General features: G+C 45.6%; 2 protein-coding genes across 4 annotated transcripts in view; both read left to right on the forward strand.

Annotated features, from left to right (window-relative positions):
• Nucleotides 1-12,262, forward strand: part of LOC131194859 (cysteine-rich protein 2) — a 270,743-nt gene that overhangs the window by 254,927 nt on the left and 3,554 nt on the right. The window lies entirely within an intron of this gene.
• LOC131194853 (uncharacterized) overlaps nt 1-12,262 on the forward strand; it is a 268,449-nt gene that overhangs the window by 181,599 nt on the left and 74,588 nt on the right. The window lies entirely within an intron of this gene.

Here is a 12,262-nt window from a genome sequence, read left to right on the forward strand (position 1 = left end):
CTATCCAATTTATCTCTACTCTTTTATTCATATTTCTTTTCTACCAATCATAAAAACATCCCCATGTCTTGAAATTTCTTGAAATCCCCATGTCTTGAAGGGAAGGAGGGAATGGGAAGGAGAGGAGGAAAGAAGAAAGTAGAAAGGGATAGAAGAAGGAAGGGAAGAAGGTGAGGAAAGGTTGTGGTAAAATAAAGGAGAGGAAATGGTAGGAGAGCAACCCCGAATATACCTTAATATACCCAATTTTTTTAGGATGAAGGATGAACTGATATGAAAGTTAAAAGATAATATGTATGATTAATGATGGATAAGAGTTTGTACATTTAAGTATGTTTATGAGAAATAAAAATTAAAAATTAAAAAAAAGAATAGAGCAGAATAGAGCTGGAGGGGACTTTTGAGGTCTTCTAGTCGAGCGCCCTTCTCAAGCAGGAGAACTTATACCCATGATGGCAAACCTATGGCATGCATGCCGTAGGTAGGACGCAGAGCCATCTCTGCAGGCACGCAAGCCGATGCCCAGGTGAGCTCTACCATGCATGCTCCCATGTCTCCCACTGGCCAGCTGATTTTTGGGTCTCTGCAGGGAGATATGTGTTGAGGGGGGATAGCATGTGCCTGCACAGGGGGTGGGGTTTGTGTCCCCCCCGCACCCCATTTTTGGCGCCAGGAGGCTTCAGGAAGACCTAGCGCCAAAACAGGGGTCGCACGTGCATGCATGGGGGCGGGGGGAGCATGGGAGGTTGCATGTGGGGGGAGTGTGGGGGGTCTGGCATGCATGCGTGGGGGGAGGGGCCTGCGAGGTGGCATTGCATTAGGGGTGTCAGCATGTGCACACTTTCGGTACCCGAGGAAAAAAAGGTTCTCCACTGACCTATACCATTTCAGATAAGTGACTGTCTAGTCTCTTTTTAAAAATCTCCAGTGATAGAGCGTTCATAATTTCTAGAGGCAAGCTGTTCCACTGGTTAATTGTCCTCACTGTTAGGAAGTTTCTCCTTAATTCCAGGTTGCTTCTCTCTTTGATTCGTTTCCAACCACTGTTTCTTTTCCTGCCATTTGGAGAATAAGTTGACCCTTTCTTCTCTGCGGCAGCCCTTCAAATGCTGTAATACTGCTATCATGTCATCCCTAATTCTTCTTTTATTTAGATTTGTTGTTGTTGGTTGCGAAGTCATGTCTGACCCATTGTGACTGCACGGACAACGTTCCTCTAGGCCTTCCTGTTCTCTACCATCCTCTGAAATCCATTTAAGCTCACGCCTACTGCTTCAGTGAATCCATCCAGCCACCTCATTCTCTGTCGTCCCATTCTTCTTTTGCCCTCAATCTTTCCCAGCATTAGGCTCTTCTCCAGTGAGTCCTTCCTTCTCATTAGGTGGCCAAAATATTTGAGTTTCATCTTCAGGATCTAGCCTTCTAAAGAGCAGTCAGGATTGATCTCCTCTAGGACTAACCAATTTGATCGCCTTGCAGTCCAAGGGACTCGCAGGACTCTTCTCCAGCACCAGAGTTCAAAGGCCTCAATTCTTTGGCACTCAGCCTTTCTTATGGTCCAACTTTCACAGCCATACATTGCAACTGGGAAAACCTTAGCCTTGACCATACACACTTTTGTTGGCAGGGTGATGTCTCTGCTTTTTAGTATACTGTCTAGATTTGCCATAGCTTTCCTCCTCACATGATCTTGGAGCCCAGGAAAATAAAATCTGTCACTACCTCCATTTTTCCCCCATCTATTTGCCAGGAATTAATAGGGCTAGATGCCATGATCTTAGTTTTCTTAATGTCGAGTTTCAAGCCAATTTTTGCAGTCTCCTTCTTCACCCACATCAAGAGGCTTTTTAGTTCCTCTTCGCTTTCTGCCATTAGAGTGGTATCATCTGCATATCTGAGGTTCTCGATATTTCTCCCGGCAATCTTAATTCCAACTTTTGATTCATCTAGCCCTACCTTTCTCATGATGTGCTCTGCATATAAGTTAAATAGGCAGGGCAACAGTATGCAGCCTTACTGGATTCCTTTCCCAGTTTTGAACCAATCAGTGGTTCCATGTCCAGTTCTCACTGTTGCTTCTTGACCCGCATATAGGTTTCTCAGGAGACAAATAAGATGGTCTAGTACTCCCATCTTTTTAAGAACTTGCCACAGTTTGTTGTGATTCACACAATCAAAGGCTTTAGCACAGTCAATGAAGCATAAGTAGATATTTTTCTGGAACTCCCTAGCTTTCTCCATGATCCAGGGTACGTTGGCAATTTGATCTCTAGTTCCTCTGCCTCTTCAAAATCCTGGCTGTATTTCTGGTAGTTCTCGATCCACATACTGCTGGAGCCTAGCTTGTAGAATTTTAAGCATAACCTTACTAGTGTGTGAAATGAGTGCAATGGTGCGATAGTTTGAACATTCTTTGGCATTACCTTTCTTTGGAATTGTAATATAAACTGACTTTTTCCAATCTTGTGGCCACCGTTGAGTTTTCCAAATTTGCTGGCATATTGAGTGTAGCACTTTTACTACATCATCTTTTAAGATTTTGAATAGGTCAGCAGGAATACTGTCTCCTCCACTAGCTTTGTTGTTGCTCAGACTTCCTAAGGCCCATTTGACTTCACATTCTAGGATGTCTGGCTCGAGGTCAGTGACCACCCCATCGTGGTTATCAGGGATATTAAGCTCGTTCTTGTTCTTCTGTGTAATTTTGCCACCTCTTCTTAATCTCTTCTCCGTTATGGTGGAGACAGCAGTCAAGAGTGGGTGGAGCTCCTCTGTTCAGATTGGATAACTGAGTCTGTTGAAGCTGAAAGTCCCGCCCCTTGCTGCTGGGAACCCCAGATTTTGACTCAGTTGTTCAGCCTGGACGGTTGCGTTGTGGATTTCTCCCTGCCTGACTTGCAGGATACATACTTGTGATCTCCCTGCCTGACTTGCAGGATACATACTTGTGAGTAACATTTTTCTTATTTTTTCTCCGCTGGCTGCAGAAGTGATTATTACTTCTGCTTCAATCCTGTTGAGCTGCAGGCGTTCCAGGATATTTTTGGTGGGGTTTTTAGCGCCCCCGAAGCCAGCAGGGATTGGATGAGTGGAGTTATTCACTCCCAGTATCGTTGGGGCAGCTTCTAGCACTGCCGAGGGCTTGCTGGGCGGTTTAGAAATTGTTTGGATTAGTTTGCCGCCCGGCTTTAATTATGATCGCTGAGGAGTTTGGTTTCCGCTCCCACAGGGTAGCCTGCAATTTACCCAGCCCTCCGTCTCCTATTTCGCGCGATCTGATTTTTCCCGCCCAAAACAGTTTAAATGGATCGCTTATTGCAGCTGCGGAAGGAGATGCTTAGAGCTTAGTGCTCACTCCGCCCCTCCCCTATCCAAACTCCGGCGGCCATTTTGAGCACATTTGGAGTGAGTCTTCAGAAGATTAGTCCTGAAGTTTACATTAGGCGGAGTTAGGGGCTAATTTGGGCGTGGAGCTTTGTGCTCTCATTATTTCAGCTGCAGTTCTCCTCCAGTTCGGACTTTAATAGTCAGTTTCTCCTTCTCTCTATTGGCGGCCGCCATTTTGAGCACATTTCGGGTGAGTCTTCAGAAGATTAGTCCTGAAGTTTACATTAGGCGGAGTTAGGGGCTAATTTGGGCGTGGAGCTTTGTGCTCTCATTATTTCAGCTGCAGTTCTCCTCCAGTTCGGACTTTAATAGTCAGTTTCTCCCTCTCTCTATTGGGGCCGCCATTTTGAATTTAAAAAAAAAAAGAGGAGAAGTGATTCTTTGGCCTTACTGAGGCCTAGAAACTTAATATTTCATCATGCCTAAGGCCTTGGCAAAATCCAACAAACGCCAGGGGTCTCCATTGCCGGAGGAGCAAGGTCCATCAGGAGGGGTCTCTCCCAAGGCCCCTATTGCAAAGTGCAGCCGTGTTTCCAAGCAGAAAACCAAGGCCCCACCTACTTCAGGCCGCAGTAAGTCGTCTAAAGCATCTCTGAGGGATGAGCAGAGAAGAGATGAAGCAATACAGAGAATATGTAGTAGGGCAGTCTCTAATTTACCCTCTTCTTCAATGGCCAATCCAGAACCCAGTACTTCTGCTGGGTCTCTTATTCGAGAGGGTATTATTTCTACCTCTCCTGGTCAAGCTTCCTTACAATGTTGCCCAGTGGATATTCCTACAGACGCATTATGGGGGGGATCCCTTCCTCCAGTTTCTCATACAGAAGATGCACCAGTTATTGAGTCTCCTGAGGAGTTTTCTCAGACAGTTCCTTCTACTGCAACCCACGTTGTTGGTCAGGGGGCAGAGCCTCTTTTGCCTGTTTCGCCACATATTCAGGCAATCACTGAACAGGCCGTTCAAAGGACGCTTTTATCGGGCATGCAGATATCTGAGAGGGCTTCCTTGTCCCATTCAAGGGTATCAGTGAGGAGGAGGATCCTGAAGAGGAGGAAATGCAGTCACAGCTGGGTACAGTCTCGCCTACCCACTCAGTACCTAGCCATCCCTCTCTTTTGGAGGGATTAGAAAGGGGAGGTCCTGACCTGTCTGAAGATGAAGGTTTATTACCTGACCAGCCGGCATTTACTGGTCTTTTTCCTCCTAGTCTTTTTAAGTCCTTGCTTTTCAAGGCAAAGAATGTGGCTCAATTGAGTTCTTCCTCGGATCAACCTGTGGCATCATCCTCCAAGGGTGCATCTGACATTCTTTTTTCTGAACCTGACCGAGTTCCGGATTCTATTCCAGCACCCCCACTTTTCATGGACGTAATCAAACGCCAGTGGACAGCCCCTGGTTCTTCTACGGTTCCTTCCTCAGCAGACAAACGTTTCTTCAATGTGGACCCCAAATTAGCTTCAGCTCTACAGACACCCACTGTAGATGGTCCAGTTGCAGCTCTGGCATCTTCCTCATCCATTCCGGGCCAGCCTGAAGAGAACCTTCGTCCAGAGGATAGACGGGCAGAGCAAGTCATGCAGAGAGCTCATCTAGGTGCAGCTTGGGCAATCCGGTCGGCTTCTTCAGCATCTTTCTTTAATAGGTCCACCTTGTTGTGGCTCAGACAATTACAGGATAAACTTCCAGCAGAGGATACTCGTATCCACCAGGACCTGAATAAGATAATTGCAGCTGTTCAATTTTCGGATGCCACTTTACATGCCATACGTTTTGTTTCCAAATCCATGGCTTCAGCTTTGACGGCTCGACGCTTACTCTGGCTTAGACATTGGCAGGCGGATGCCCGCCACAAATGGAGGCTGGCATCGGCTCCTTCGCAGGGGAGCTACTTTTGGTGCTGCGTTGGACCCTCTATTGGTCGAGACTAAAGACAAAAGAAAGATATTACCTTCAGTCTATCGCAGAGGGAAGCCAGATTTACTCCCTTTCTCGTCAATCTTCCTTTCGAGGTTCTGAATGGGGGGCTGGTTCTTCCAAGTTCCAGGGGTCCTGGGCTCCTAGACAAAGAGGAGGTCATGATAGAGTTTCACGGGGTAGGCCCTTTCCTTCCAAGCGGCCCTTTCGTGGAGGAGGAAGTCGTCCATTCCGGCGTCATCGATAGGTGCATTGCTAGTCCTCCCATAGGGGGCAGGTTAGCCCATTTTGCGGATCAATGGGAGTTCACTACTTCTGATAATTGGGTTAAGAATACAATTCGATACGGTTTGTCTCTGAAATTTGTTTCCTTTCCAAAAGATTTTTTCATTCGCTGTCCGGTATCTAGGAACAGGGATAAACGGGTCCATACGGCGGCAGCAGTTAAGCATTTAATGGAGATTAGGGCTATTCAACCAGTTCCCATAAGGCAAAGGGGACATGGGTTTTATTCTCTTCTGTTCCTAGTTCCCAAATCTTCGGGGGGCTGGAGGCCCATTTTAGACCTCAAGAGACTAAATCGTTTTATTGTTTATCATAAGTTTAAAATGCACTCTCTTCGTTCGATTCTAGATGGCGTTCGGAAGGGCGACTTCCTCACTTCCATAGACCTCACTGAAGCTTATCTTCATATCCCTATTTTCCCGGATCATAGGACGTTTCTCCGGTTTTGTTATAAGGGGGTTCACTATCAATATAGGGCACTGCCCTTTGGGTTGTCTTCTGCCCCGAGGGTTTTCACCAAGATCTTGGCTGCTATGGCAGCTCATCTTAGGTCCATACCTATTCGACTTTATTGTTATTTGGATGATATTTTAATTTTATCATCGTCAGAGTCAATGGCCAGAAAGGATTTACAGATTGTAGTTCAGACTCTTTCTTTACATGGCTTCTCTATTAATATAGAGAAAAGTCATTTGACCCCCTCAACCTGTTTACTTCACTTAGGAGCAAATATTGATTCCATATTAGGTAGAGTCTCTTTATCTCAGGAGAGACAGAGTAGTTTAAGATCTTTAGCTGGTTCTTTAATAAAGGAAAGCAGAGTTTCCTTGCTGTCATTATCCCAACTCCTGGGAAAGATGATTTCAACCATTTCCATCGTTCCATGGGCGAGATTTCATACTAGAGACCTCCAGTGGTTCCTGTTGCCATTCCAAAGAGCGGGCACAGGCAATTCCACTTCCAAAGTCCTACTGCCCAAGGAGGTTCGCAAGTCCTTCTTCTGGTGGTTGTCATCGGCGATTTCCAAGGGATCTCCTTTGCACGAGCCTCATCGTTTGGTGGTAACTACGGATGCCAGTCTTTTCGGTTGGGGTGCACACCCCAAATCGCTGCTGGCTCAAGGGAGCTGGTCCATCACTGAACGCCGTTTTCCTATCAACCGGCTAGAGCTACGGGCTATTTATCTAGCTCTTTGTTTTTTCCAGAACCATCTATCAGGCAAGCATGTACTGGTGCTCATGGACAATATCACAGCCAAGGCTCATGTCAACCGACAAGGGGGCACCAGATCCAAGTCCTTGATGAAGGAAGCAAGGACCCTATTCCTGTGGGCAGAACGGAATCTTCTGTCCTTGACTGCAGAACACATCTCAGGGGTGTCCAATATTCAGGCAGACTGGCTCAGTCGTCAAGTCATCGACCAGGCGGAATGGCGTCTGCATCCAGATCTGTTCAACGACCTCTCACGTCGATTTGGCACTCCAGTGGTGGACATGTTCGCAACATGGCAGAACACGCAGCTTCCTCGTTTCTTTGCCAGGTTTCCAGATCATCTAGCAGAGGGAGTCGATGCTCTTCGCAGTCCATGGCCAGAGGGGTTACTCTCTGCGTTCCGCCTCTCAATCATCCCGAGAGTGGTCCGTCGGATTCTGGAGGAACAGGCAGAGGTCATCTTAATCGCCCCTCACTGGCCTCGGAGGTCTTGGTTCGCAGATCTCAAGTCGCTGTCAGTGGCTCCCCCCTGGAGGATTCCTCCCAGCTGAGTGTCGTTATCTCAAGGGGCTCTGGTTCATCCAGATCCTCTATGGCTCCAGTTGACCGCCTGCCGCTTGAGTGGGGCACCATGAGAAGAGACAATATGTCTGCCAGGCTTATCCGGACTATGTTAGCGTCCCGGAGGCCTTCCACTGAGCGCATTTACTCAGCCTCTTGGCGGGCTTTTTGTTCCTGGTGTCAAAGGGCGGGGGTTTCTCCACTCCGGGTTTCCATTTTGCATATATTGGAATTTTTGCAGGAAGGGTTAGACAAGGTGTTAGCTCTCAACACACTTCGTAGACAGGTAGCAGCTATTTCCACGGTTTTATCCTGTGATCCACTGACTTCCTTGTCTCAACATCCTTCTATCAGGAGGTTTTTCAAAGGGGCCAAAAATTTATGTCCTCCCGTGATCCACAGATATCCCACTTGGGATCTTTCGCTGGTCCTAAATTCCCTAACAGGGCCTCCTTATGAGCTTTGAGGTCTACCTCTCTGAGGCTATTAACTTGTAAGGTTGCCTTTTTGGTGGCTATCACCTCTGCCAGAAGGATTTCAGAATTAGCTGCCCTCTCTGTCCGCAGTGATCTTTGTGTTTTCCATCCGGATCAAGTAGTGCTCCGTTTGGATCCTTCATTCATTCCTAAAGTAAATTCAGTTTTCCATCATATGCAGGAACTTAATTTGCCTAATTTTTGCCCTCACCCAGTCCACGGGTTAGAGCGCCGTTGGCATACTTTAGATGTTCGAAGAGCTTTGAGAATTTACATTAAGAGAACAGCAGAGTTAAGGAGAACAGAGTCCTTGTTTGTGTCTTTCCTTCCTGTTTCTTTAGGGCGTAAAGTGACATCATCCACTATAGGCAGATGGATTAGGCATACGATAGCTAAGGTTTACGAGATGAGATCCCTGCCTAGGCCCCCGCGTTTAACAGCGCATTCCACTCGCAGTGCAGCTACCTCAGCGGCCTGGTCTACTCAGGCATCCTTGCCAGAGATATGCAGGGCAGCCACCTGGTCGTCGCCCTCTCCGTTTATTAGACACTACAGAGTGGACAAGTATGCTTCGGCTGAAGCTGCCTTTGGCCTGCAGCAGGTACTTGTATCTGAGGTTGAATCTGTCCAGACCGATCCCTCCCGTAGTTAGGGACACTAGGCTTTGGTATGTCCCACTCTGACTGCTGTCTCCACCATAACGGAGAAGGGGTGTTGGTACTTACCTGAGACGCACCTTCTAGTTCAGTGGAGACAGCAGTCAGCTCCTCCCTATTTCGGTCTGGATCCTCTTTGTTTGTTTGTTTTGGATAATAACATTTGTTTCTCTATTTTCCACGACGCATTGAGTCTGGTTTTTCTCGCCTTCATCAAAATCTGGGGTTCCCAGCAGCAAGGGGCGGGACTTTCAGCTTCAACAGACTCAGTTATCCAATCTGAACAGAGGAGCTCCACCCACTCTGACTGCTGTCTCCACTGAACTAGAAGGTGCGTCTCAGGTAAGTACCAATGCCCCTTCTGCCTATGTTGGGTCCTGCCATTTTGGTCCTTTATCATGCCCATCTTTGCATGACATGTTCCCTTCATATCTCCAATTTTCTTGAAGAGATCTCTGGTCCTCCCTATTCTATTGTTTTCTTCTATTTCTTTGCACTGTTCATTTAAGAATGCATTCTTATCTCTTCTAGCTATAGTCTGGAATTCTGCATTCAGCTGGGTGTATCTTTCTCTTTCTTCCTTTCCTTTCACTTCCCTTCTTTCCTCAGCTATTTGCTTCCTCAGACAACCATTTTGCTTTCTTGCATTTCTTTTTCTTTGGGATGGTTTTAGTTGCTACCTCTTGTACAATGCTGTGAACCTCCGTCCAAAGAACATTTTACTGGGAATATCAATTTGGCATGTTCCTGGTGGAAAGGAAAGGCTCTGAGTTCCCACCGGGTTTACACCCAATTAAAAGTAAAACTTTGTCACTTCCCCCCAGAGTGTCCACAGTTTGGCCAACTTCAGGGTTGACAGCACCAATATTTCGCATGATCTTGATTCTATGCCTGTTGATACAACCCAGGATTATATTTGCTTTTTTCACTGCTGCTGCACACTGCTGGCTCATATTCAAGTGATCATCCACTAGGACTACAAGGTCCCTCTCACAGTTACTGTTTTTGAGCCAGGTCTCGCTTAATCTATACTTATATCTTTGATTTTTCTTGCCTAAATGTAAAACTTTGCTTTTCTCCACCTTAAAATTCATTTTGTTGGATAGGGCTCATTGTTCAAGTTTGTCAAGATCTTTTTGGATCCTGAGCTTGTCTTCTGGGATGTTGGCTATTCCTGCAAGCTTAGTGTTGTCTGAGTAGATTGTGGTGTACTTTGTCAAATGCTTTACTGAAATCTTAGTATAGTAGGTCCACAGCATTTCGCTGGTCTACTAATTTAATGACTTTATCAAAGAATGAAATAAGATTGGTTTGGCACCATCTGTTTTTAACTAACCGGTGCTGGCTACTAGTTACACCTTTATTTGCTTCTAGTTGTTTGCAGATCTGTTTTTTAAATTATCTTTTCTAGGATCTTCCCAGGTATTGATGTTAGTAGTTTCCTGAGTCTGTTTCTCCCTCCTCCCTTTTCTTGAAGATGGGAACTACATCACCTATTTTCCAATCCTCAGGTACCTCCCAGTGCTCCAGGATTTTTAAAAGATATGGCACAATGGTTCTGAGATAATATCTGCCAGCTCCTTCAGAACTCAGGGATGTAATCTGGCAATTCCCGGTGATTTATATTTGTCAAGATCAGATAGGTTTTCTTACCATTTTCTTGCTTATTTCAATTTTTATTTCTAATTTGTCTTTTACAATAAGTTTTTTTTTGTACGTTGGGCTATAATTTCTTTTTGCATGAAGACTGATGCAAAAAATGAGTTAAGGAATTCTGCTTTCTTCCAACTGCCAGTTATTTCCTTGCTATCTTCTCTCTTTAGCAGACCGTTTTCCTTGACTTTTTTCTTGTTATTAATATGTTGAAAGAAACTTTTTTTATTATCTTTGATTTTTGTTGCAAGTCTTTGTTCATCCTGAGTCTTTGCATTTCTGACTTCATCTTTTCAAGTTCTGGGTATCTGCTGATATATTCTGCCTTAGTTATGTGTCCCTCTTTCAATTTTTTTTGCTTGTCCTTTTTGTCTTTCAGTTTGTCAGAGATCTTTGCGCAGCCACACTGGTTTCTTCTTGAATTTCTTATTTTTCTTTTTCAGTGGTATTGTGCTGGACTGGGCTTTTATGATCACATTTTTCAAAGTTTCCCATGCTTCTTGAGTTGTTTTCTCTTTTAGGATTTTCATCCATGGAATATTTCCTACACGCTCTCTGAGTTTGTTAAAATCAGCTCTTTTAAAGTTTAAGACTGGTTGGATTATTTTCTATTGCTTGTGTTTGCATTATATTGAATTCCAGTGGTCACATGACGTCGTCACTTTCATGCAAAGTTCTGGCAACCTCTACTCCCTCTATAATTTCTTCTCTATTAGTAAGAATTAGGTCCAATATAGCTTTATTTCTAGTTCCTTCCTCTTAACTTTTGGATGATAAAATTATTGGGTAGGTTGGTTAGGAATCTGTTCGATCTCGCTGCAGAGTTGATCTTCCAGTTGATAACTGGATAGTTAAAGTCTCCCATTACTACTGTGGTATGCTTCCTACATACATTTGTTAACTGGTTGGCAAAGCATTCATCTATTTCTTCTGATTGGTTGGGTCGCCTGTAATCTACGCCTATGGCAATGTAACTTTTTTCCCCTTTTATATTGACCTATATACATTCTGGAGGAGTTTTATCTTTGATCATGTGCATTTCTGTATATATGTAGTGGTCTCTCATATATAGTGCAACTCTACCTCCTCTTTTTGTTGATCTGTTTCTTTTGAACAATTTGTATCCATCAATACAGTCCAGTCATGGGTTTTGTCCCACCGGGTGTCTGTAGTGGCAACTATGTCATACCGACCCTCGTGTACTATTGCTTCTAGTTCATCCTGTTTGTTCTCCTGTTTGTTTGAGCATTTGTATAGAAGCATTTAAGACTTTTATGTCTGTCCATAGGTATAGTTCCTGCATAGCCAAACTGTTGTTTGGGTTCCACCCCCCATCACTCCCTACCTCATTGTTTGATTTGTTTTCTTGGGATTTATGATTGGTTTTGTGTTCTAGAGATTCTAAAGATTAGTCACATACACCCCCTCAATTTTAGTTTAAAACCCTTCTGATGAGTTGGGCCAGTCTTTTTCCGAGTACATTTTTCCCTGTTTTCCAGCAGGGTGGGACCAGCAGCCAGGTATGGGATTGACTCAGTCTGTATCCAATGGGATCAAGTCTGCCAGTTGAAAAGCACCTCCTCCTTCTGGTGCTTCCCAGCTTTCAGACTCGATCCGACAGGGACAGACGCCCTTCTGAGCTGCTCCCCTTTCAGTGTCTTAGCATAATAAAGAAAGCAAAGGAAAGCAATCAAAGGGAATCCGCTCCCTCCGTGGCTGCTGTAATTGGGGTAGAGTCTCCCAGGCTTGGTTGAGCGCTCCCCCCCCCAAGCGAGAAGGGCGATTCAGCCTAATACCGCTGGGGACAGTCTAAGACCGCTGCTGGCCACAACGCCACTGGCAAAGGTCCGCAGACAGCCGGGGAGGCGAAGAGGACTCATTTCAGCCCTCCCCGTTGCTGGCGTGTTCGGCGGCTGCCGAATCACACGAAAAACCGCGTGAAGGCCTTATTGGGAGCGGAGTTTTCGGGCACTCCCAGGTCTTTCCCGATCGCCCTGGCCTCACCACAAGGCCATTGAGCCGTCCAGCCAGGCCTATCAGGAGCTCTCTCAGGCTCCGCTTGATCAATCAGTGATCTCCAAGTAGCTGAGCGTGCTGGGCTCATAAGCGCTCCCAGG

Source organism: Ahaetulla prasina, chromosome 3 (genome assembly GCF_028640845.1).
Source record: "Ahaetulla prasina isolate Xishuangbanna chromosome 3, ASM2864084v1, whole genome shotgun sequence".
NCBI lineage: Eukaryota > Metazoa > Chordata > Lepidosauria > Squamata > Colubridae > Ahaetulla > Ahaetulla prasina.